The 25,846-nt window shown below is 38.5% G+C and overlaps 14 non-coding genes across 14 annotated transcripts; all 14 read right to left on the reverse strand.

The window, feature by feature from the left end:
* Positions 1-1,877: 1,877 nt before the first annotated feature.
* TRNAR-CCU (transfer RNA arginine (anticodon CCU)) lies at positions 1,878-1,950 on the reverse strand. The gene has a single exon. It is a non-coding gene; the product is annotated as a tRNA-Arg (tRNA).
* Positions 1,951-3,473: 1,523 nt separating this feature from the next.
* Positions 3,474-3,546, reverse strand: TRNAR-CCU (transfer RNA arginine (anticodon CCU)). The gene has a single exon. It is a non-coding gene; the product is annotated as a tRNA-Arg (tRNA).
* Positions 3,547-5,068: 1,522 nt separating this feature from the next.
* TRNAR-CCU (transfer RNA arginine (anticodon CCU)) lies at positions 5,069-5,141 on the reverse strand. The gene has a single exon. It is a non-coding gene; the product is annotated as a tRNA-Arg (tRNA).
* A 1,523-nt stretch (positions 5,142-6,664) lies between these two features.
* TRNAR-CCU (transfer RNA arginine (anticodon CCU)) lies at positions 6,665-6,737 on the reverse strand. The gene has a single exon. It is a non-coding gene; the product is annotated as a tRNA-Arg (tRNA).
* Positions 6,738-8,261: 1,524 nt separating this feature from the next.
* On the reverse strand, positions 8,262-8,334 carry TRNAR-CCU (transfer RNA arginine (anticodon CCU)). Its single transcript has one exon. It is a non-coding gene; the product is annotated as a tRNA-Arg (tRNA).
* A 1,522-nt stretch (positions 8,335-9,856) lies between these two features.
* TRNAR-CCU (transfer RNA arginine (anticodon CCU)) lies at positions 9,857-9,929 on the reverse strand. The gene has a single exon. It is a non-coding gene; the product is annotated as a tRNA-Arg (tRNA).
* A 1,524-nt stretch (positions 9,930-11,453) lies between these two features.
* On the reverse strand, positions 11,454-11,526 carry TRNAR-CCU (transfer RNA arginine (anticodon CCU)). Its single transcript has one exon. It is a non-coding gene; the product is annotated as a tRNA-Arg (tRNA).
* A 1,522-nt stretch (positions 11,527-13,048) lies between these two features.
* Positions 13,049-13,121, reverse strand: TRNAR-CCU (transfer RNA arginine (anticodon CCU)). Its single transcript has one exon. It is a non-coding gene; the product is annotated as a tRNA-Arg (tRNA).
* Positions 13,122-14,644: 1,523 nt separating this feature from the next.
* Positions 14,645-14,717, reverse strand: TRNAR-CCU (transfer RNA arginine (anticodon CCU)). Its single transcript has one exon. It is a non-coding gene; the product is annotated as a tRNA-Arg (tRNA).
* A 3,101-nt stretch (positions 14,718-17,818) lies between these two features.
* On the reverse strand, positions 17,819-17,891 carry TRNAR-CCU (transfer RNA arginine (anticodon CCU)). Its single transcript has one exon. It is a non-coding gene; the product is annotated as a tRNA-Arg (tRNA).
* Positions 17,892-19,396: 1,505 nt separating this feature from the next.
* On the reverse strand, positions 19,397-19,469 carry TRNAR-CCU (transfer RNA arginine (anticodon CCU)). The gene has a single exon. It is a non-coding gene; the product is annotated as a tRNA-Arg (tRNA).
* Positions 19,470-22,589: 3,120 nt separating this feature from the next.
* Positions 22,590-22,662, reverse strand: TRNAR-CCU (transfer RNA arginine (anticodon CCU)). Its single transcript has one exon. It is a non-coding gene; the product is annotated as a tRNA-Arg (tRNA).
* A 1,523-nt stretch (positions 22,663-24,185) lies between these two features.
* Positions 24,186-24,258, reverse strand: TRNAR-CCU (transfer RNA arginine (anticodon CCU)). The gene has a single exon. It is a non-coding gene; the product is annotated as a tRNA-Arg (tRNA).
* A 1,505-nt stretch (positions 24,259-25,763) lies between these two features.
* On the reverse strand, positions 25,764-25,836 carry TRNAR-CCU (transfer RNA arginine (anticodon CCU)). The gene has a single exon. It is a non-coding gene; the product is annotated as a tRNA-Arg (tRNA).
* Between the last annotated feature and the right edge of the window lie 10 nt (positions 25,837-25,846).

Consider the following 25,846-nt stretch of genomic DNA (forward strand, 5'->3'; position numbering starts at 1 on the left):
AGTGCCTGAAAGCCTTTCACCACCTCTAGAAACAACAGTTACACCAATCCAATTCAAATCATTTTTTCCAAAGGAATATCTTCTGCCGGGTCAAAAATGCATCTGACAAAGATAGGTGTTTAAAAATCGACTTTGTAGTTTCAGAACATCAACATGACTCTGAAGAGTACAGAAGTAAAATGGTACCATTTCAAAGTTCCTAATACCTCATAAACATCTGAGAGGAAGCATGTAATAAATATATTTATTTTTCTGGAAAAGTAAGAGTGAACATTGGTTTGCACCTCAGACGGGACTCGAACCCACAATCGCTGGCTTAGGAGGCTAGTGCGTTATCCATTAGGCCACTGAGGCACAGATAAATGCCAGCAATCTAGAGGCATTATTTAAATGTATGCAATCGTCCTACACTGGTGTCTGCACACAGGATATTTCTCAGTTCTCTCCATAAGTAAACTTCCCATTTTCATGCTCTTCCATCCCCGACTTTAACACTCTGTTGTGTGCTATAATGGAGACTCTGTATTTCTAGCAAGTGGAGAGAAATTGGAGGAGAACCATTTTCGAATCAACACTTCTTCTTCCATGGATGCTTTTCTTAATAAACTGGGCTTTGACAGTGGTATCAAGCCGTCCTTGTCTTCAGCAGGACACAGAAACAGGTACCAAGTCTACTAACCAAGTTCAACCACACTCTGCAACTTAATAGACCAGTGCTTTACAATTTAGCCAACTGTGTCATCAGCAAAGGCAGCCAAAGTGCCAATCCTTTATAATTCTTCTGTAGTACTTTTCTTTCTCGTAGGCAAAATTAGCACTTTAACTGCACAAATCATACAGATTTTACACTTGAAGCACTCCATGAACACATACTTACACACCTTGCAGTTCATCTACACACACTTGAGCTAAAAACCCATTCTGTGAAGTCAAAATTCTGCAAACCTAGTACATATTCAGTGTATGTACATAGAAGCACTTTTTAATGCCACTTAAATGCACTAGATTTTAGACTGAAGATGCAATCTAAATGACTGTGCAGTATGTACTCCACTTTTTTATTAATTAGGAATGAGAACATGATGGCTATAAGAGTATTGGAAGAGCCTGCTTCCATTCTGAATGGAAACCTGAATTGTGTGACAATTGGCAAAAAACAACCACGAAGGGACTCGAACCCTCTATCTTCTGACCCGAAGTCAGACGCCTTATCCATTAGTCCATGTGGTTATGTGTTCTGCTGCATTTATTTTTATACTGTGGGTGGTATGCAAGGTTGGAAAATATATTATTTATAGTTATTTAGGTTTACAAACCATTGTTATTTTTTTTCAGCTCCTTTCAATTAAATCACTTTTTTGGAATTTATATAATGAGAATGTCACCAGTACGATAAGCTATTGTTTTCAATTTTGCATTTAAACCTCTTTCTTCATGAGATTAAAGCTCAGTTTATGCTTTATTTAGCTCTGGATGTTTTCAGAAGTGGAGAGAAACTGTTTTGAAAGTAGTACAAACTGCTCCTTCCTGGCTATTCCAATTTACACACACTCAAAGGCTGTATACGTTTCATGAAACCCGGCTTGCCCTATTTAAGTAGCTGAAAGCCTTTCACCACCTCTAGGAACAACAGTTACACCAATCCAATTCAAATAATTTTTTCCAAAGGAATATCTTCTGCCGGGTCAAAAATGCATCTGACAAAGACAGGTGTTTCAAAAATCGACTTTGTAGTTCCAGAACATCAACATGACTCTGACGAGTACAGAAGTAAAATGGTACCATTTCAACGTTCCTAATACCTCATAAGCTTCTGAGAGGACGCATGTAATAAATATATTTATTTTTCTGGAAAAGTAAGAGTGGACATTGGTTTGCACCTCAGATGGGACTCAAACCCACAATCCCTGGCTTAGGAGGCCAGTGCCTTATCCATTAGGCCACTGAGGCACAGACAAATACCAGCAATCTAGAGGCATTATTTAAATGTATTCATTCGTCCAACACTGGTGTCTGCACACAGGACATTTCTCAGTTCTCTCCATAAGTAAACTTCCCATTTTCATCCTCTTCCATCCCCGCATTTAACACTCTGTTCTGTGCTATAATGGAGACTCTGTATTTCTAGCAAGTGGAGAGAAATTGGAGGAGAACCATTTTCGAATCAACACTTCTTCTTCCATGGATGCTTTTCTCAATAAACTGGGCTTTGACAGTGGTATCAAGCCGCCCTTGTCTTCAGCAGGACACAGAAACAGGTACCAAGTCTACTAACCAAGTTCAACCACACTCTGCAACTTAATAGACCAGTGCTTTACAAATTAGCCAACTGTGTCATCAGCAAAGGCAGACAATGTGCCAATCCTTTATAATTCTTCTGTAGTACTTTTCTTTCTCGTAGACAAAATTAGCACTTTAACTGCACAAATCATACAGATTTTACACTTGAAGCACTCCATGAACACTTACTTACACACCTTGCAGTTCATCTACACACACTTGAGCTCAAAACCCATTCTGTGAAGTCAAAATTCTGCAAACCTAGTACATATTCAGTGCGTGTACATAGAAGCACTTTTTAATGCCACTTAAATGCACTAGATTTTAGACTGAAGATGCAATCTAAATGACTGTGCAGTATGTACTCCACTTTTTTATTAATTAGGATTGAGAACATGATGGCTATAAGAGTATTGGAAGAGCCTGCTTCCATTCTGAATGGAAACCTGAATTATGTGACAATTGGCAAAAAACGACCACGAAGGGACTCGAACCTTCTATCTTCTGACCCGAAGTCAGACGCCTTAACCATTAGTCCACGCGGTCATGTGTCCTGCTGCATTTATTTTTATACTGTGGGTGGTATGCAAGGTTGGAAAATATATTATTTATAGTTATTTAGGTTTACAAACCATTGGGGTTTTTTTTCAGCTCCTTTCAATTAAATCACTTTTTTGGAATTTATATAATGAGAATGTCACCAGTACGATAAGCTATTGTTTTCATTTTTGCATTTAAACCTCTTTCTTCATGAGATTAAAGCTCAGTTTATGCTTTATTTAGCTCTGGATGTTTCCAGAAGTGGAGAGAAACTGTTTTGAAAGTAGTACAAACTGCTCCTTCCTGGCTATTCCAATTTACACACACTCAAAGGCTGTATACGTTTCATGAAACCCGGCTTGCCCTATTTAAGTAGCTGAAAGCCTTTCACCACCTCTAGGAACAACAGTTACACCAATCCAATTCAAATAATTTTTTCCAAAGGAATATCTTCTGCCGGGTCAAAAATGCATCTGACAAAGACAGGTGTTTCAAAAATCGACTTTGTAGTTTCAGAACATCAACATGACTCTGACGAGTACAGAAGTAAAATGGTACCATTTCAACGTTCCTAATACCTCATAAGCTTCTGAGAGGAAGCATGTAATAAATATATTTATTTTTCTGGAAAAGTAAGAGTGGACATTGGTTTGCACCTCAGATGGGACTCGAACCCACAATCCCTGGCTTAGGAGGCCAGTGCCTTATCCATTAGGCCACTGAGGCACAGACAAATACTAGCAATCTAGAGGCATTATTTAAATGAATTCATTCGTCCAACACTGGTGTCTGCACACAGGACATTTCTCAGTTCTCTCCATAAGTAAACTTCCCATTTTCATCCTCTTCCATCCCCGACTTTAACACTCAGTTGTGTGCTATAGTGGAGACTCTGTATTTCTAGCAAGTGGAGAGAAATTGGAGGAGAACCATTTTCGAATCAACACTTCTTCTTCCATGGATGCTTTTCTTAATAAACTGGGCTTTGACAGTGGTATCAAGCCGTCCTTGTCTTCAGCAGGACACAGAAACAGGCACCAAGTCTACTAACCAAGTTCAACCACACTCTGCAACTTAATAGACCAGTGCTTTACAAATTAGCCAACTGTGTCATCAGCAAAGGCAGCCAATGTGCCAATCCTTTATAATTCTTCTGTAGTACTTTTCTTTCTCGTAGGCAAAATTAGCACTTTAACTGCACAAATCATACAGATTTTACACTTGAAGCACTCCATGAACACATACTTACACACCTTGCAGTTCATCTACACACTCTTGAGCTAAAAACCCATTCTGTGAAGTCAAAATTCTGCAAACCTAGTACATATTCAGTGCGTGTACATAGAAGCACTTTTTATTGCCACTTAAATGCACTAGATTTTAGACTGAAGATGCAATCTAAATGAATGTGCAGTATGTACTCCACTTTTTTATTAATTAGGAATGAGAACATTATGGCTATAAGAGCATTGGAAGAGCCTGCTTCCATTCTGAATGGAAACCTGAATTGAGTGACAATTGGCAAAAACCGACCACGAAGGGACTGGAACCCTCTATCTTCTGATCAGAAGTCAGACGCCTTATCCATTAGTCCACGCGGTCATGTGTCCTGCTGCTTTTATTTTTATACTGTAGGTGGTATGCAAGGTTGGAAAATATATTATTTATAGTTATTTAGGTTTACAAACCATTGTGGGTTTTTTTCAGCTCCTTTCAATTAAATCACTTTTTTGGAATCTATATAATGAGAATGTCACCAGTACGATAAGCTATTGTTTTCATTTTTGCATTTAAACCTCTTTCTTCATGAGATTAAAGCTCAGTTTATGCTTTATATAGCTCTGGATGTTTCCAGAAGTGGAGACAAACTTTTTTGAAAGTAGTACAAACTGCTCCTTCCTGGATATTCCAATTTACACACACTCAAAGGTTGTATACGTTTCATGAATCCTGACTTGCCCTATTCAAGTGCCTGAAAGCCTTTCACCACCTCTAGAAACAACAGTTACACCAATCCAATTCAAATCATTTTTTCCAAAGGAATATCTTCTGCCGGGTCAAAAATGCATCTGACAAAGATAGGTCTTTAAAAATCGACTTTGTAGTTTCAGAACATCAACATGACTCTGAAGAGTACAGAAGTAAAATGGTACCATTTCAAAGTTCCTAATACCTCATAAACATCTGAGAGGAAGCATGTAATAAATATATTTATTTTTCTGGAAAAGTAAGAGTGAACATTGGTTTGCACCTCAGACGGGACTCGAACCCACAATCGCTGGCTTAGGAGGCTAGTGCCTTATCCATTAGGCCACTGAGGCACAGATAAATGCCAGCAATCTAGAGGCATTATTTAAATGTATTCAATTGTCCTACACTGGTGTCTGCACACAGGATATTTCTCAGTTCTCTCCATAAGTAAACTTCCCATTTTCATGCTCTTCCATCCCCGACTTTAACACTCTGTTGTGTGCTATAATGGAGACTCTGTATTTCTAGCAAGTGGAGAGAAATTGGAGGAGAACCATTTTCGAATCAACACTTCTTCTTCCATGGATGCTTTTCTTAATAAACTGGGCTTTGACAGTGGTATCAAGCCGTCCTTGTCTTCAGCAGGACACAGAAACAGGTACCAAGTCTACTAACCAAGTTCAACCACACTCTGCAACTTAATAGACCAGTGCTTTACAATTTAGCCAACTGTGTCATCAGCAAAGGCAGCCAAAGTGCCAATCCTTTATAATTCTTCTGTAGTACTTTTCTTTCTCGTAGGCAAAATTAGCACTTTAACTGCACAAATCATACAGATTTTACACTTGAAGCACTCCATGAACACATACTTACACACCTTGCAGTTCATCTGCACACACTTGAGCTAAAAACCCATTCTGTGAAGTCAAAATTCTGCAAACCTAGTACATATTCAGTGCGTGTACATAGAAGCACTTTTTAATGCCACTTAAATGCACTAGATTTTAGACTGAAGATGCAATCTAAATGACTGTGCAGTATGTACTCCACTTTTTTATTAATTAGGAATGAGAACATGATGGCTATAAGAGTATTGGAAGAGCCTGCTTCCATTCTGAATGGAAACCTGAATTGTGTGACAATTGGCAAAAAACGACCACAAAGGGACTCGAACCCTCTATCTTCTGACCCGAAGTCAGACACCTTATCCATTAGTCCACGCGGTCATGTGTTCTGCTGCATTTATTTTTATACTGTGGGTGGTATGCAAGGTTGGAAAATATATTATTTATAGTTATTTAGGTTTACAAACCATTGGTTTTTTTTTTCAGCTCCTTTCAATTAAATCACTTTTTTGGAATTTATATAATGAGAATGTCACCAGTACGATAAGCTATTGTTTTCAATTTTGCATTTAAACCTCTTTCTTCATGAGATTAAAGCTCAGTTTATGCTTTATTTAGCTCTGGATGTTTTCAGAAGTGGAGAGAAACTGTTTTGAAAGTAGTACAAACTGCTCCTTCCTGGCTATTCCAATTTACACACACTCAAAGGCTGTATACGTTTCATGAAACCCGGCTTGCCCTATTTAAGTAGCTGAAAGCCTTTCACCACCTCTAGGAACAACAGTTACACCAATCCAATTCAAATAATTTTTTCCAAAGGAATATCTTCTGCCGGGTCAAAAATGCATCTGACAAAGACAGGTGTTTCAAAAATCGACTTTGTAGTTTCAGAACATCAACATGACTCTGACGAGTACAGAAGTAAAATGGTACCATTTCAACGTTCCTAATACCTCATAAGCTTCTGAGAGGAAGCATGTAATAAATATATTTATTTTTCTGGAAAAGTAAGAGTGGACATTGGTTTGCACCTCAGATGGGACTCTAACCCATAATCCCTGGCTTAGGAGGCCAGTGCCTTATCCATTAGGCCACTGAGGCACAGACAAATACCAGCAATCTAGAGGCATTATTTAAATGAATTCATTCGTCCAACACTGGTGTCTGCACACAGGACATTTCTCAGTTCTCTCCATAAGTAAACTTCCCATTTTCATCCTCTTCCATCCCCGACTTTAACACTCAGTTGTGTGCTATAGTGGAGACTCTGTATTTCTAGCAAGTGGAGAGAAATTGGAGGAGAACCATTTTCGAATCAACACTTCTTCTTCCATGGATGCTTTTCTTAATAAACTGGGCTTTGACAGTGGTATCAAGCCGTCCTTGTCTTCAGCAGGACACAGAAACAGGCACCAAGTCTACTAACCAAGTTCAACCACACTCTGCAACTTAATAGACCAGTGCTTTACAAATTAGCCAACTGTGTCATCAGCAAAGGCAGCCAATATGCCAATCCTTTATAATTCTTCTGTAGTACTTTTCTTTCTCGTAGGCAAAATTAGCACTTTAACTGCACAAATCATACAGATTTTACACTTGAAGCACTCCATGAACACATACTTACACACCTTGCAGTTCATCTACACACTCTTGAGCTAAAAACCCATTCTGTGAAGTCAAAATTCTGCAAACCTAGTACATATTCAGTGCGTGTACATAGAAGCACTTTTTAATGCCACTAAAATGCACTAGATTTTAGACTGAAGATGCAATCTAAATGAATGTGCAGTATGTACTCCACTTTTTTATTAATTAGGAATGAGAACATTATGGATATAAGAGCATTGGAAGAGCCTGCTTCCATTCTGAATGGAAACCTGAATTGAGTGACAATTGGCAAAAAACCGACCACGAAGGGACTGGAACCCTCTATCTTCTGATCCGAAGTCAGACGCCTTATCCATTAGTCCACGCGGTCATGTGTCCTGCTGCATTTATTTTTATACTGTGGGTGGTATGCAAGGTTGGAAAATATATTATTTATAGTTATTTAGGTTTACAAACCATTGGGGTTTTTTTTCAGCTCCTTTCAATTAAATCACTTTTTTGGAATTTATATAATGAGAATGTCACCAGTACGATAAGCTATTGTTTTCATTTTTGCATTTAAACCTCTTTCTTCATGAGATTAAAGCTCAGTTTATGCTTTATTTAGCTCTGGATGTTTCCAGAAGTGGAGAGAAACTGTTTTGAAAGTAGTACAAACTGCTCCTTCCTGGCTATTCCAATTTACACACACTCAAAGGCTGTATATGTTTCATGAAACCCGGCTTGCCCTATTTAAGTAGCTGAAAGCCTTTCACCACCTCTAGGAACAACAGTTACACCAATCCAATTCAAATAATTTTTTCCAAAGGAATATCTTCTGCCGGGTCAAAAATGCATCTGACAAAGACAGGTGTTTCAAAAATCGACTTTGTAGTTTCAGAACATCAACATGACTCTGACGAGTACAGAAGTAAAATGGTACCATTTCAACGTTCCTAATACCTCATAAGCTTCTTAGAGGAAGCATGTAATAAATATATTTATTTTTCTGGAAAAGTAAGAGTGGACATTGGTTTGCACCTCAGATGGGACTCAAACCCACAATCCCTGGCTTAGGAGGCCAGTGCCTTATCCATTAAGCCACTGAGGCACAGACAAATAGTAGCAATCTAGAGGCATTATTTAAATGAATTCATTCGTCCAACACTGGTGTCTGCACACAGGACATTTCTCAGTTCTCTCCATAAGTAAACTTCCCATTTTCATCCTCTTCCATCCCCGACTTTAACACTCAGTTGTGTGCTATAGTGGAGACTCTGTATTTCTAGCAAGTGGAGAGAAATTGGAGGAGAACCATTTTCGAATCAACACTTCTTCTTCCATGGATGCTTTTCTTAATAAACTGGGCTTTGACAGTGGTATCAAGCCGTCCTTGTCTTCAGCAGGACACAGAAACAGGCACCAAGTCTACTAACCAAGTTCAACCACACTCTGCAACTTAATAGACCAGTGCTTTACAAATTAGCCAACTGTGTCATCAGCAAAGGCAGCCAATGTGCCAATCCTTTATAATTCTTCTGTAGTACTTTTCTTTCTCGTAGGCAAAATTAGCACTTTAACTGCACAAATCATACAGATTTTACACTTGAAGCACTCCATGAACACATACTTACACACCTTGCAGTTCATCTACACACTCTTGAGCTAAAAACCCATTCTGTGACGTCAAAATTCTGCAAACCTAGTACATATTCAGTGCGTGTACATAGAAGCACTTTTTATTGCCACTTAAATGCACTAGATTTTAGACTGAAGATGCAATCTAAATGAATGTGCAGTATGTACTCCACTTTTTTATTAATTAGGAATGAGAACATTATGGCTATAAGAGCATTGGAAGAGCCTGCTTCCATTCTGAATGGAAACCTGAATTGAGTGACAATTGGCAAAAACCGACCACGAAGGGACTGGAACCCTCTATCTTCTGATCCGAAGTCAGACGCCTTATCCATTAGTCCACGCGGTCATGTGTCCTGCTGCTTTTATTTTTATACTGTAGGTGGTATGCAAGGTTGGAAAATATATTATTTGTAGTTATTTAGGTTTACAAACCATTGTGGGTTTTTTTCAGCTCCTTTCAATTAAATCACTTTTTTGGAATTTATATAATGAGAATGTCACCAGTACGATAAGCTGTTGTTTTCATTTTTGCATTTAAACCTCTTTCTTCATGAGATTAAAGCTCAGTTTATGCTTTATATAGCTCTGGATGTTTCCAGAAGTGGAGACAAACTTTTTTGAAAGTAGTACAAACTGCTCCTTCCTGGATATTCCAATTTACACACACTCAAAGGTTGTATACGTTTCATGAATCCTGACTTGCCCTATTCAAGTGCCTGAAAGCCTTTCACCACCTCTAGAAACAACAGTTACACCAATCCAATTCAAATCACTTTTTCCAAAGGAATATCTTCTGCCGGGTCAAAAATGCATCTGACAAAGATAGGTCTTTAAAAATCGACTTTGTAGTTTCAGAACATCAACATGACTCTGAAGAGTACAGAAGTAAAATGGTACCATTTCAAAGTTCCTAATACCTCATAAACATCTGAGAGGAAGCATGTAATAAATATATTTATTTTTCTGGAAAAGTAAGAGTGAACATTGGTTTGCACCTCAGACGGGACTCGAACCCACAATCGCTGGCTTAGGAGGCTAGTGCCTTATCCATTAGGCCACTGAGGCACAGATAAATGCCAGCAATCTAGAGGAATTATTTAAATGTATTCAATCGTCCTACACTGGTGTCTGCACACAGGATATTTCTCAGTTCTCTCCATAAGTAAACTTCCCATTTTCATGCTCTTCCATCCCCGACTTTAACACTCTGTTGTGTGCTATAATGGAGACTCTGTATTTCTAGCAAGTGGAGAGAAATTGGAGGAGAACCATTTTCGAATCAACACTTCTTCTTCCATGGATGCTTTTCTTAATAAACTGGGCTTTGACAGTGGTATCAAGCCGTCCTTGTCTTCAGCAGGACACAGAAACAGGTACCAAGTCTACTAACCAAGTTCAACCACACTCTGCAACTTAATAGACCAGTGCTTTACAATTTAGCCAACTGTGTCATCAGCAAAGGCAGCCAAAGTGCCAATCCTTTATAATTCTTCTGTAGTACTTTTCTTTCTCGTAGGCAAAATTAGCACTTTAACTGCACAAATCATACAGATTTTACACTTGAAGCACTCCATGAACACATACTTACACACCTTGCAGTTCATCTACACACACTTGAGCTAAAAACCCATTCTGTGAAGTCAAAATTCTGCAAACCTAGTACATATTCAGTGCGTGTACATAGAAGCACTTTTTAATGCCACTAAAATGCACTAGATTTTAGACTGAAGATGCAATCTAAATGAATGTGCAGTATGTACTCCACTTTTTTATTAATTAGGAATGAGAACATTATGGATATAAGAGCATTGGAAGAGCCTGCTTCCATTCTGAATGGAAACCTGAATTGAGTGACAATTGGCAAAAAACCGACCACGAAGGGACTGGAACCCTCTATCTTCTGATCCGAAGTCAGACGCCTTATCCATTAGTCCACGCGGTCATGTGTCCTGCTGCATTTATTTTTATACTGTGGGTGGTATGCAAGGTTGGAAAATATATTATTTATAGTTATTTAGGTTTACAAACCATTGGGGTTTTTTTTCAGCTCCTTTCAATTAAATCACTTTTTTGGAATTTATATAATGAGAATGTCACCAGTACGATAAGCTATTGTTTTCATTTTTGCATTTAAACCTCTTTCTTCATGAGATTAAAGCTCAGTTTATGCTTTATTTAGCTCTGGATGTTTCCAGAAGTGGAGAGAAACTGTTTTGAAAGTAGTACAAACTGCTCCTTCCTGGCTATTCCAATTTACACACACTCAAAGGCTGTATATGTTTCATGAAACCCGGCTTGCCCTATTTAAGTAGCTGAAAGCCTTTCACCACCTCTAGGAACAACAGTTACACCAATCCAATTCAAATAATTTTTTCCAAAGGAATATCTTCTGCCGGGTCAAAAATGCATCTGACAAAGACAGGTGTTTCAAAAATCGACTTTGTAGTTTCAGAACATCAACATGACTCTGACGAGTACAGAAGTAAAATGGTACCATTTCAACGTTCCTAATACCTCATAAGCTTCTTAGAGGAAGCATGTAATAAATATATTTATTTTTCTGGAAAAGTAAGAGTGGACATTGGTTTGCACCTCAGATGGGACTCAAACCCACAATCCCTGGCTTAGGAGGCCAGCGCCTTATCCATTAGGCCACTGAGGCACAGACAAATACCAGCAATCTAGAGGCATTATTTAAATGAATTCATTCGTCCAACACTGGTGTCTGCACACAGGACATTTCTCAGTTCTCTCCATAAGTAAACTTCCCATTTTCATCCTCTTCCATCCCCGACTTTAACACTCAGTTGTGTGCTATAATGGAGACTCTGTATTTCTAGCAAGTGGAGAGAAATTGGAGGAGAACCATTTTCGAATCAACACTTCTTCTTCCATGGATGCTTTTCTTAATAAACTGGGCTTTGACAGTGGTATCAAGCCGTCCTTGTCTTCAGCAGGACACAGAAACAGGCACCAAGTCTACTAACCAAGTTCAACAACACTCTGCAACTTAATAGACCAGTGCTTTACAAATTAGCCAACTCTGTCATCAGCAAAGGCAGCCAATGTGCCAATCCTTTATAATTCTTCTGTAGTACTTTTCTTTCTCGTAGGCAAAATTAGCACTTTAACTGCACAAATCTTACAGATGTTACACTTGAAGCACTCCATGAACACATACTTACACACCTTGCAGTTCATCTACACACTCTTGAGCTAAAAACCCATTCTGTGAAGTCAAAATACTGCAAACCTAGTACATATTCAGTGCGTGTACATAGAAGCACTTTTTAATGCCACTTAAATGCACTAGATTTTAGACTGAAGATGCAATCTAAATGAATGTGCAGTATGTACTCCACTTTTTTATTAATTAGGAATGAGAACATTATGGCTATAAGAGCATTGGAAGAGCCTGCTTCCATTCTGAATGGAAACCTGAATTGAGTGACAATTGGCAAAAACCGACCACGAAGGGACTGGAACCCTCTATCTTCTGATCCGAAGTCAGACGCCTTATCCATTAGTCCACGCGGTCATGAGTCCTGCTGCTTTTATTTTTATACTGTAGGTGGTATGCAAGGTTGGAAAATATATTATTTATAGTTATTTAGGTTTACAAACCCTTGTGGGTTTTTTTCAGCTCCTTTCAATTAAATCACTTTTTTGGAATTTATATAATGAGAATGTCACCAGTAAGATAAGCTATTGTTTTCATTTTTGCATTTAAACCTCTTTCTTCATGAGATTAAAGCTCAGTTTATGCTTTATATAGCTCTGGATGTTTCCAGAAGTGGAGACAAACTTTTTTGAAAGTAGTACAAACTGCTCCTTCCTGGATATTCCAATTTACACACACTCAAAGGTTGTATACGTTTCATGAATCCTGACTTGCCCTATTCAAGTGCCTGAAAGCCTTTCACCACCTCTAGAAACAACAGTTACACCAATCCAATTCAAATCATTTTTTCCAAAGGAATATCTTCTGCCGGGTCAAAAATGCATCTGACAAAGATAGGTCTTTAAAAATCGACTTTGTAGTTTCAGAACATCAACATGACTCTGAAGAGTACAGAAGTAAAATGGTACCATTTCAAAGTTCCTAATACCTCATAAACATCTGAGAGGAAGCATGTAATAAATATATTTATTTTTCTGGAAAAGTAAGAGTGAACATTGGTTTGCACCTCAGACGGGACTCGAACCCACAATCCCTGGCTTAGGAGGCTAGTGCCTTGTCCATTAGGCCACTGAGGCACAGATAAATGCCAGCAATCTAGAGGCATTATTTAAATGTATTCAATCGTCCTACACTGGTGTCTGCACACAGGATATTTCTCAGTTCTCTCCATAAGGAAACTTCCCATTTTCATGCTCTTCCATCCCCGACTTTAACACTCTGTTGTGTGCTATAATGGAGACTCTGTATTTCTAGCAAGTGGAGAGAAATTGGAGGAGAACCATTTTCGAATCAACACTTCTTCTTCCATGGATGCTTTTCTTAATAAACTTGGCTTTGACAGTGGTATCAAGCCGTCCTTGTCTTCAGCAGGACACAGAAACAGGTACCAAGTCTACTAACCAAGTTCAACCACACTCTGCAACTTAATAGACCAGTGCTTTACAATTTAGCCAACTGTGTCATCAGCAAAGGCAGCCAAAGTGCCAATCCTTTATAATTCTTCTGTAGTACTTTTCTTTCTCGTAGGCAAAATTAGCACTTTAGCTGCACAAATCATACAGATTTTACACTTGAAGCACTCCATGAACACATACTTACACACCTTGCAGTTCATCTACACACACTTGAGCTAAAAACCCATTCTGTGAAGTCAAAATTCTGCAAACCTAGTACATATTCAGTGCGTGTACATAGAAGCACTTTTTAATGCCACTTAAATGCACTAGATTTTAGACTGAAGATGCAATCTAAATGACTGTGCAGTATGTACTCCACTTTTTTATTAATTAGGAATGAGAACATGATGGCTATAAGAGTATTGGAAGAGCCTGCTTCCATTCTGAATGGAAACCTGAATTGTGTGACAATTGGCAAAAAACGACCACAAAGGGACTCGAACCCTCTATCTTCTGACCCGAAGTCAGACGCCTTATCCATTAGTCCATGCGGTCATGTGTGCTGCTGCATTTATTTTTATACTGTGGGTGGTATGCAAGGTTGGAAAATATAATATTTATAGTTATTTAGGTTTACAAACCATTGTTTTTTTTTTTCAGCTCCTTTCAATTAAATCACTTTTTTGGAATTTATATAATGAGAATGTCACCAGTACGATAAGCTATTGTTTTCATTTTTGCATTTAAACCTCTTTCTTCATGAGATTAAAGCTCAGTTTATGCTTTATTTAGCTCTGGATGTTTTCAGAAGTGGAGAGAAACTGTTTTGAAAGTAGTACAAACTGCTCCTTCCTGGCTATTCCAATTTACACACACTCAAAGGCTGTATACGTTTCATGAAACCCGGCTTGCCCTATTTAAGTAGCTGAAAGCCTTTCACCACCTCTAGGAACAACAGTTACACCAATCCAATTCAAATAATTTTTTCCAAAGGAATATCTTCTGCCAGGTCAAAAATGCATCTGACAAAGACAGGTGTTTCAAAAATCGACTTTGTAGTTCCAGAACATCAACATGACTCTGACGAGTACAGAAGTAAAATGGTACCATTTCAACGTTCCTAATACCTCATAAGCTTCTGAGAGGAAGCATGTAATAAATATATTTATTTTTCTGGAAAAGTAAGAGTGGACATTGGTTTGCACCTCAGATGGGACTCAAACCCACAATCCCTGGCTTAGGAGGCCAGCGCCTTATCCATTAGGCCACTGAGGCACAGACAAATACCAGCAATCTAGAGGCATTATTTAAATGAATTCATTCGTCCAACACTGGTGTCTGCACACAGGACATTTCTCAGTTCTCTCCATAAGTAAACTTCCCATTTTCATCCTCTTCCATCCCCGACTTTAACACTCAGTTGTGTGCTATAATGGAGACTCTGTATTTCTAGCAAGTGGAGAGAAATTGGAGGAGAACCATTTTCGAATCAACACTTCTTCTTCCATGGATGCTTTTCTTAATAAACTGGGCTTTGACAGTGGTATCAAGCCGTCCTTGTCTTCAGCAGGACACAGAAACAGGCACCAAGTCTACTAACCAAGTTCAACCACACTCTGCAACTTAATAGACCAGTGCTTTACAAATTAGCCAACTCTGTCATCAGCAAAGGCAGCCAATGTGCCAATCCTTTATAATTCTTCTGTAGTACTTTTCTTTCTCGTAGGCAAAATTAGCACTTTAACTGCACAAATCATACAGATTTTACACTTGAAGCACTCCATGAACACATACTTACACACCTTGCAGTTCATCTACACACTCTTGAGCTAAAAACCCATTCTGTGAAGTCAAAATACTGCAAACCTAGTACATATTCAGTGCGTGTACATAGAAGCACTTTTTAATGCCACTTAAATGCACTAGATTTTAGACTGAAGGTGCAGTATGTACTCCACTTTTTTATTAATTAGGAATGAGAACATTATGGCTATAAGAGCATTGGAAGAGCCTGCTTCCATTCTGAATGGAAACCTGAATTGAGTGACAATTGGCAAAAACCGACCACGAAGGGACTGGAACGCTCTATCTTCTGATCCGAAGTCAGACGCCTTATCCATAAGTCCACGCGGTCATGTGTCCTGCTGCTTTTATTTTTATACTGTAGGTGGTATGCGAGGTTGGAAAATATATTATTTATAGTTATTTAGGTTTACAAACCATTGTGGGTTTTTTTCAGCTCCTTTCAATTAAATCACTTTTTTGGAATTTATATAATGAGAATGTCACCAGTACGATAAGCTATTGTTTTCATTTTTGCATTTAAACCTCTTTCTTCATGAGATTAAAGCTCAGTTTCTGCTTTATATAGCTCTGGATGTTTCCAGAAGTGGAGAGAAACTTTTTTGAAAGTAGTACAAACTGCTCCTTCCTGGATATTCCAATTTACACACACTCAAAGGTTGTATACGTTTCATGAATCCTGACTTGCCCTATTCAAGTGCCTGAAAGCCTTTCACCACCTCTAGAAACAACAGTTACACCAATCCAATTCAAATCATTTTTTCCAAAGGAATATCTTCTGCCGGGTCAAAAATGCATCTGACAAAGATAGGTCTTTAAAAATCGACTTTGTAGTTTCAGAACATCAACATGACTCTGAAGAGTACAGAAGTAAAATGGTACCATTTCAAAGTTCCTAATACCTCATAAACATCTGAGAGGAAGCATGTAATAAATATATTTATTTTTCTGGAAAAGTAAGAGTGAACATTGGTTTGCACCTCAGACGGGACTCGAACCCACAATCCCTGGCTTAGGAGGCTCGTGCCTTATCCATTAGGCCACTGAGGCACAGATAAATGCCAGCAATCTAGAGGCATTATTTAAATGTATTCAATCGTCCTACACTGGTGTCTGCACACAGGATATTTCTCAGTTCTCTCCATAAGTAAACTTCCCATTTTCATGCTCTTCCATCCCCGACTTTAACACTCTGTTGTGTGCTATAATGGAGACTCTGTATTTCTAGCAAGTGGAGAGAAATTGGAGGAGAACCATTTTCGAATCAACACTTCTTCTTCCATGGATGCTTTTCTTAATAAACTGGGCTTTGACAGTGGTATCAAGCCGTCCTTGTCTTCAGCAGGACACAGAAACAGGTACCAAGTCTACTAACCAAGTTCAACCACACTCTGCAACTTAATAGACCAGTGCTTTACAATTTAGCCAACTGTGTCATCAGCAAAGGCAGCCAAAGTGCCAATCCTTTATAATTCTTCTGTAGTACTTTTCTTTCTCGTAGGCAAAATTAGCACTTTAACTGCACAAATCATACAGATTTTACACTTGAAGCACTCCATGAACACATACTTACACACCTTGCAGTTCATCTACACACACTTGAGCTAAAAACCCATTCTGTGAAGTCAAAATTCTGCAAACCTAGTACATATTCAGTGCGTGTACATAGAAGCACTTTTTAATGCCACTTAAATGCACTAGATTTTAGACTGAAGATGCAATCTAAATGACTGTGCAGTATGTACTCCACTTTTTTATTAATTAGGAATGAGAACATGATGGCTATAAGAGTATTGGAAGAGCCTGCTTCCATTCTGAATGGAAACCTGAATTGAGTGACAATTGGCAAAAACCGACCACGAAGGGACTGGAACCCTCTATCTTCTGATCCGAAGTCAGACGCCTTATCCATTAGTCCACGCGGTCATGTGTCCTGCTGCTTTTATTTTTATACTGTAGGTGGTATGCAAGGTTGGAAAATATATTATTTATAGTTATTTAGGTTTACAAACCATTGTGGGTTTTTTTCAGCTCCTTTCAATTAAATCACTTTTTTGGAATTTATATAATGAGAATGTCACCAGTACGATAAGCTATTGTTTTCATTTTTGCATTTAAACCTCTTTCTTCATGAGATTAAAGCTCAGTTTATGCTTTATTTAGCTCTGGATGTTTTCAGAAGTGGAGAGAAACTGTTTTGAAAGTAGTACAAACTGCTCCTTCCTGGCTATTCCAATTTACACACACTCAAAGGCTGTATACGTTTCATGAAACCCGGCTTGCCCTATTTAAGTAGCTGAAAGCCTTTCACCACCTCTAGGAACAACAGTTACACCAATCCAATTCAAATAATTTTTTCCAAAGGAATATCTTCTGCCAGGTCAAAAATGCATCTGACAAAGACAGGTGTTTCAAAAATCGACTTTGTAGTTCCAGAACATCAACATGACTCTGACGAGTACAGAAGTAAAATGGTACCATTTCAACGTTCCTAATACCTCATAAGCTTCTGAGAGGAAGCATGTAATAAATATATTTATTTTTCTGGAAAAGTAAGAGTGGACATTGGTTTGCACCTCAGATGGGACTCAAACCCACAATCCCTGGCTTAGGAGGCCAGCGCCTTATCCATTAGGCCACTGAGGCACAGACAAATACCAGCAATCTAGAGGCATTATTTAAATGAATTCATTCGTCCAACACTGGTGTCTGCACACAGGACATTTCTCAGTTCTCTCCATAAGTAAACTTCCCATTTTCATCCTCTTCCATCCCCGACTTTAACACTCAGTTGTGTGCTATAATGGAGACTCTGTATTTCTAGCAAGTGGAGAGAAATTGGAGGAGAACCATTTTCGAATCAACACTTCTTCTTCCATGGATGCTTTTCTTAATAAACTGGGCTTTGACAGTGGTATCAAGCCGTCCTTGTCTTCAGCAGGACACAGAAACAGGCACCAAGTCTACTAACCAAGTTCAACCACACTCTGCAACTTAATAGACCAGTGCTTTACAAATTAGCCAACTCTGTCATCAGCAAAGGCAGCCAATGTGCCAATCCTTTATAATTCTTCTGTAGTACTTTTCATTCTCGTAGCCAAAATTAGCACTTTACCTGCACAAATCATACAGATTTTACACTTGAAGCACTCCATGAACACATACTTACACACCTTGCAGTTCATCTACACACTCTTGAGCTAAAAACCCATTCTGTGAAGTCAAAATACTGCAAACCTAGTACATATTCAGTGCGTGTACATAGAAGCACTTTTTAATGCCACTTAAATGCACTAGATTTTAGACTGAAGGTGCAGTATGTACTCCACTTTTTTATTAATTAGGAATGAGAACATTATGGCTATAAGAGCATTGGAAGAGCCTGCTTCCATTCTGAATGGAAACCTGAATTGAGTGACAATTGGCAAAAACCGACCACGAAGGGACTGGAACCCTCTATCTTCTGATCCGAAGTCAGACGCCTTATCCATAAGTCCACGCGGTCATGTGTCCTGCTGCTTTTATTTTTATACTGTAGGTGGTATGCGAGGTTGGAAAATATATTATTTATAGTTATTTAGGTTTACAAACCATTGTGGGTTTTTTTCAGCTCCTTTCAATTAAATCACTTTTTTGGAATTTATATAATGAGAATGTCACCAGTACGATAAGCTATTGTTTTCATTTTTGCATTTAAACCTCTTTCTTCATGAGATTAAAGCTCAGTTTCTGCTTTATATAGCTCTGGATGTTTCCAGAAGTGGAGAGAAACTTTTTTGAAAGTAGTACAAACTGCTCCTTCCTGGATATTCCAATTTACACACACTCAAAGGTTGTATACGTTTCATGAATCCTGACTTGCCCTATTCAAGTGCCTGAAAGCCTTTCACCACCTCTAGAAACAACAGTTACACCAATCCAATTCAAATCATTTTTTCCAAAGGAATATCTTCTGCCGGGTCAAAAATGCATCTGACAAAGATAGGTCTTTAAAAATCGACTTTGTAGTTTCAGAACATCAACATGACTCTGAAGAGTACAGAAGTAAAATGGTACCATTTCAAAGTTCCTAATACCTCATAAACATCTGAGAGGAAGCATGTAATAAATATATTTATTTTTCTGGAAAAGTAAGAGTGAACATTGGTTTGCACCTCAGACGGGACTCGAACCCACAATCCCTGGCTTAGGAGGCTAGTGCCTTATCCATTAGGCCACTGAGGCACAGATAAATGCCAGCAATCTAGAGGCATTATTTAAATGTATTCAATCGTCCTACACTGGTGTCTGCACACAGGATATTTCTCAGTTCTCTCCATAAGTAAACTTCCCATTTTCATGCTCTTCCATCCCCGACTTTAACACTCTGTTGTGTGCTATAATGGAGACTCTGTATTTCTAGCAAGTGGAGAGAAATTGGAGGAGAACCATTTTCGAATCAACACTTCTTCTTCCATGGATGCTTTTCTTAATAAACTGGGCTTTGACAGTGGTATCAAGCCGTCCTTGTCTTCAGCAGGACACAGAAACAGGTACCAAGTCTACTAACCAAGTTCAACCACACTCTGCAACTTAATAGACCAGTGCTTTACAATTTAGCCAACTGTGTCATCAGCAAAGGCAGCCAAAGTGCCAATCCTTTATAATTCTTCTGTAGTACTTTTCTTTCTCGTAGGCAAAATTAGCACTTTAACTGCACAAATCATACAGATTTTACACTTGAAGCACTCCATGAACACATACTTACACACCTTGCAGTTCATCTACACACACTTGAGCTAAAAACCCATTCTGTGAAGTCAAAATTCTGCAAACCTAGTACATATTCAGTGCGTGTACATAGAAGCACTTTTTAATGCCACTTAAATGCACTAGATTTTAGACTGAAGATGCAATCTAAATGACTGTGCAGTATGTACTCCACTTTTTTATTAATTAGGAATGAGAACATGATGGCTATAAGAGTATTGGAAGAGCCTGCTTCCATTCTGAATGGAAACCTGAATTGTGTGACAATTGGCAAAAAACGACCACGAAGGGACTTGAACCCTCTATCATCTGACCCGAAGTCAGACGCCTTATCCATTAGTCCATGCGGTCATGTGTTCTGCTGCATTTATTTTTATACTGTGGGTGGTATGCAAGGTTGGAAAATATATTATTTATAGTTATTTAGGTTTACAAACCATTGTTTTTTTTTTTTCAGCTCCTTTCAATTAAATCTTTTTTTTGGAATTTATATAATGAGAATGTCACCAGTACGATAAGCTATTGTTTTCAATTTTGCATTTAAACCTCTTTCTTCATGAGATTAAAGCTCAGTTTATGCTTTATTTAGCTCTGGATGTTTCCAGAAGTGGAGAGAAACTGTTTTGAAAGTAGTACAAACTGCTCCTTCCTGGCTATTCCAATTTACACACACTCAAAGGCTGTATACGTTTCATGAAACCCGGCTTGCCCTATTTAAGTAGCTGAAAGCCTTTCACCACCTCTAGGAACAACAGTTACACCAATCCAATTCAAATAATTTTTTCCAAAGGAATATCTTCTGCCGGGTCAAAAATGCATCTGACAAAGACAGGTGTTTCAAAAATCGACTTTGTAGTTCCAGAACATCAACATGACTCTGACGAGTACAGAAGTAAAATGGTACCATTTTAACGTTCCTAATACCTCATAAGCTTCTGAGAGGAAGCATGTAATAAATATATTTATTTTTCTGGAAAAGTAAGAGTGGACATTGGTTTGCACCTCAGATGGGACTCAAACCCACAATCCCTGGCTTAGGAGGCTAGTGCCTTATCCATTAGGCCACTGAGGCACAGACAAATACCAGCAATCTAGAGGCATTATTTAAATGTATTCATTCGTCCAACACTGGTGTCTGCACACAGGACATTTCTCAGTTCTCTCCATAAGTAAACTTCCCATTTTCATCCTCTTCCATCCCCGAATTTAACACTCTGTTCTGTGCTATAATGGAGACTCTGTATTTCTAGCAAGTGGAGAGAAATTGGAGGAGAACCATTTTCGAATCAACACTTCTTCTTCCATGGATGCTTTTCTCAATAAACTGGGCTTTGACAGTGGTATCAAGCCGCCCTTGTCTTCAGCAGGACACAGAAACAGGTACCAAGTCTACTAACCAAGTTCAACCACCCTCTGCAACTTAATAGACCAGTGTTTTACAAATTAGCCAACTGTGTCATCAGCAAAGGCAGACAATGTGCCAATCCTTTATAATTCTTCTGTAGTACTTTTCTTTCTCGTAGACAAAATTAGCACTTTAACTGCACAAATCATACAGATTTTACACTTGAAGCACTCCATGAACACTTACTTACACACCTTGCAGTTCATCTACACACACTTGAGCTCAAAACCCATTCTGTGAAGTCAAAATTCTGCAAACCTAGTACATATTCAGTGCGTGTACATAGAAGCACTTTTTAATGCCACTTAAATGCACTAGATTTTAGACTGAAGATGCAATCTAAATGACTGTGCAGTATGTACTCCACTTTTTTATTAATTAGGATTGAGAACATGATGGCTATAAGAGTATTGGAAGAGCCTGCTTCCATTCTGAATGGAAACCTGAATTATGTGACAATTGGCAAAAAACAACCACGAAGGGACTCGAACCTTCTATCTTCTGACCCGAAGTCAGACGCCTTATCCATTAGTCCACGCGGTCATGTGTCCTGCTGCATTTATTTTTATACTGTGGGTGGTGTGCAAGGTTGGAAAATATATTATTTATAGTTATTTAGGTTTACAAACCATTGGGGTTTTTTTTCAGCTCCTTTCAATTAAATCACTTTTTTGGAATTTATATAATGAGAATGTCACCAGTACGATAAGCTATTGTTTTCATTTTTGCATTTAAACCTCTTTCTTCATGAGATTAAAGCTCAGTTTATGCTTTATTTAGCTCTGGATGTTTCCAGAAGTGGAGAGAAACTGTTTTGAAAGTAGTACAAACTGCTCCTTCCTGGCTATTCCAATTTACACACACTCAAAGGCTGTATACGTTTCATGAAACCCGGCTTGCCCTATTTAAGTAGCTGAAAGCCTTTCACCACCTCTAGGAACAACAGTTACACCAATCCAATTCAAATAATTTTTTCCAAAGGAATATCTTCTGCCGGGTCAAAAATGCATCTGACAAAGACAGGTGTTTCAAAAATCGACTTTGTAGTTTCAGAACATCAACATGACTCTGACGAGTACAGAAGTAAAATGGTACCATTTCAACGTTCCTAATACCTCATAAGCTTCTGAGAGGAAGCATGTAATAAATATATTTATTTTTCTGGAAATGTAAGAGTGGACATTGGTTTGCACCTCAGATGGGACTCGAACCCACAATCCCTGGCTTAGGAGGCCAGTGCCTTATCCAGTAGGCCACTGAGGCACAGACAAATACTAGCAATCTAGAGGCATCATTTAAATGAATTCATTCGTCCAACACTGGTGTCTGCACACAGGACATTTCTCAGTTCTCTCCATAAGTAAACTTCCCATTTTCATCCTCTTCCATCCCCGACTTTAACACTCTGTTCTGTGCTATAAAGGAGACTCTGTATTTCTAGCAAGTGGAGAGAAATTGGAGGAGAACCATTTTCGAATCAACACTTCTTCTTCCATGGATGCTTTTCTTAATAAACTGGGCTTTGACAGTGGTATCAAGCCGTCCTTGTCTTCAGCAGGACACAGAAACAGGCACCAAGTCTACTAACCAAGTTCAACCACACTCTGCAACTTAATAGACCAGTGCTTTACAAATTAGCCAACTCTGTCATCAGCAAAGGCAGCCAATGTGCCAATCCTTTATAATTCTTCTGTAGTACTTTTCTTTCTCGTAGGCAAAATTAGCACTTTAACTGCACAAATCATACAGATTTTACACTTGAAGCACTCCATGAACACATACTTACACACCTTGCAGTTCATCTACACACTCTTGAGCTCAAAACCCATTCTGTGAAGTCAAAATTCTGCAAACCTAGTACATATTCAGTGCGTGTACATAGAAGCACTTTTTATTGCCACTTAAATGCACTAGATTTTAGACTGAAGATGCAATCTAAATGAATGTGCAGTATGTACTCCACTTTTTTATTAATTAGGAATGAGAACATTATGGCTATAAGAGCATTGGAAGAGCCTGCTTCCATTCTGAATGGAAACCTGAATTGAGTGACAATTGGCAAAAACCGACCACGAAGGGACTGGAACCCTCTATCTTCTGATCCGAAGTCAGACGCCTTATCCATTAGTCCACGCGGTCATGTGTCCTGCTGCTTTTATTTTTATACTGTAGGTGGTATGCAAGGTTGGAAAATATATTATTTATAGTTATTTAGGTTTACAAACCATTGTGGGTTTTTTTCAGCTCCTTTCAATTAAATCACTTTTTTGGAATTTATATAATGAGAATGTCACCAGTACGATAAGCTATTGTTTTCATTTTTGCATTTAAACCTCTTTCTTCATGAGATTAAAGCTCAGTTTATGCTTTATTTAGCTCTGGATGTTTTCAGAAGTGGAGAGAAACTGTTTTGAAAGTAGTACAAACTGCTCCTTCCTGGCTATTCCAATTTACACACACTCAAAGGCTGTATACGTTTCATGAAACCCGGCTTGCCCTATTTAAGTAGCTGAAAGCCTTTCACCACCTCTAGGAACAACAGTTACACCAATCCAATTCAAATAATTTTTTCCAAAGGAATATCTTCTGCCAGGTCAAAAATGCATCTGACAAAGACAGGTGTTTCAAAAATCGACTTTGTAGTTCCAGAACATCAACATGACTCTGACGAGTACAGAAGTAAAATGGTACCATTTCAACGTTCCTAATACCTCATAAGCTTCTGAGAGGAAGCATGTAATAAATATATTTATTTTTCTGGAAAAGTAAGAGTGGACATTGGTTTGCACCTCAGATGGGACTCAAACCCACAATCCCTGGCTTAGGAGGCCAGCGCCTTATCCATTAGGCCACTGAGGCACAGACAAATACCAGCAATCTAGAGGCATTATTTAAATGAATTCATTCGTCCAACACTGGTGTCTGCACACAGGACATTTCTCAGTTCTCTCCATAAGTAAACTTCCCATTTTCATCCTCTTCCATCCCCGACTTTAACACTCAGTTGTGTGCTATAATGGAGACTCTGTATTTCTAGCAAGTGGAGAGAAATTGGAGGAGAACCATTTTCGAATCAACACTTCTTCTTCCATGGATGCTTTTCTTAATAAACTGGGCTTTGACAGTGGTATCAAGCCGTCCTTGTCTTCAGCAGGACACAGAAACAGGCACCAAGTCTACTAACCAAGTTCAACCACACTCTGCAACTTAATAGACCAGTGCTTTACAAATTAGCCAACTCTGTCATCAGCAAAGGCAGCCAATGTGCCAATCCTTTATAATTCTTCTGTAGTACTTTTCTTTCTCGTAGGCAAAATTAGCACTTTAACTGCACAAATCATACAGATTTTACACTTGAAGCACTCCATGAACACATACTTACACACCTTGCAGTTCATCTACACACTCTTGAGCTAAAAACCCATTCTGTGAAGTCAAAATACTGCAAACCTAGTACATATTCAGTGCGTGTACATAGAAGCACTTTTTAATGCCACTTAAATGCACTAGATTTTAGACTGAAGGTGCAGTATGTACTCCACTTTTTTATTAATTAGGAATGAGAACATTATGGCTATAAGAGCATTGGAAGAGCCTGCTTCCATTCTGAATGGAAACCTGAATTGAGTGACAATTGGCAAAAACCGACCACGAAGGGACTGGAACCCTCTATCTTCTGATCCGAAGTCAGACGCCTTATCCATAAGTCCACGCGGTCATGTGTCCTGCTGCTTTTATTTTTATACTGTAGGTGGTATGCGAGGTTGGAAAATATATTATTTATAGTTATTTAGGTTTACAAACCATTGTGGGTTTTTTTCAGCTCCTTTCAATTAAATCACTTTTTTGGAATTTATATAATGAGAATGTCACCAGTACGATAAGCTATTGTTTTCATTTTTGCATTTAAACCTCTTTCTTCATGAGATTAAAGCTCAGTTTCTGCTTTATATAGCTCTGGATGTTTCCAGAAGTGGAGAGAAACTTTTTTGAAAGTAGTACAAACTGCTCCTTCCTGGATATTCCAATTTACACACACTCAAAGGTTGTATACGTTTCATGAATCCTGACTTGCCCTATTCAAGTGCCTGAAAGCCTTTCACCACCTCTAGAAACAACAGTTACACCAATCCAATTCAAATCATTTTTTCCAAAGGAATATCTTCTGCCGGGTCAAAAATGCATCTGACAAAGATAGGTCTTTAAAAATCGACTTTGTAGTTTCAGAACATCAACATGACTCTGAAGAGTACAGAAGTAAAATGGTACCATTTCAAAGTTCCTAATACCTCATAAACATCTGAGAGGAAGCATGTAATAAATATATTTATTTTTCTGGAAAAGTAAGAGTGAACATTGGTTTGCACCTCAGACGGGACTCGAACCCACAATCCCTGGCTTAGGAGGCTAGTGCCTTATCCATTAGGCCACTGAGGCACAGATAAAT

Source organism: Lissotriton helveticus, chromosome 5_1 (genome assembly GCF_964261635.1).
Source record: "Lissotriton helveticus chromosome 5_1, aLisHel1.1, whole genome shotgun sequence".
NCBI lineage: Eukaryota > Metazoa > Chordata > Amphibia > Caudata > Salamandridae > Lissotriton > Lissotriton helveticus.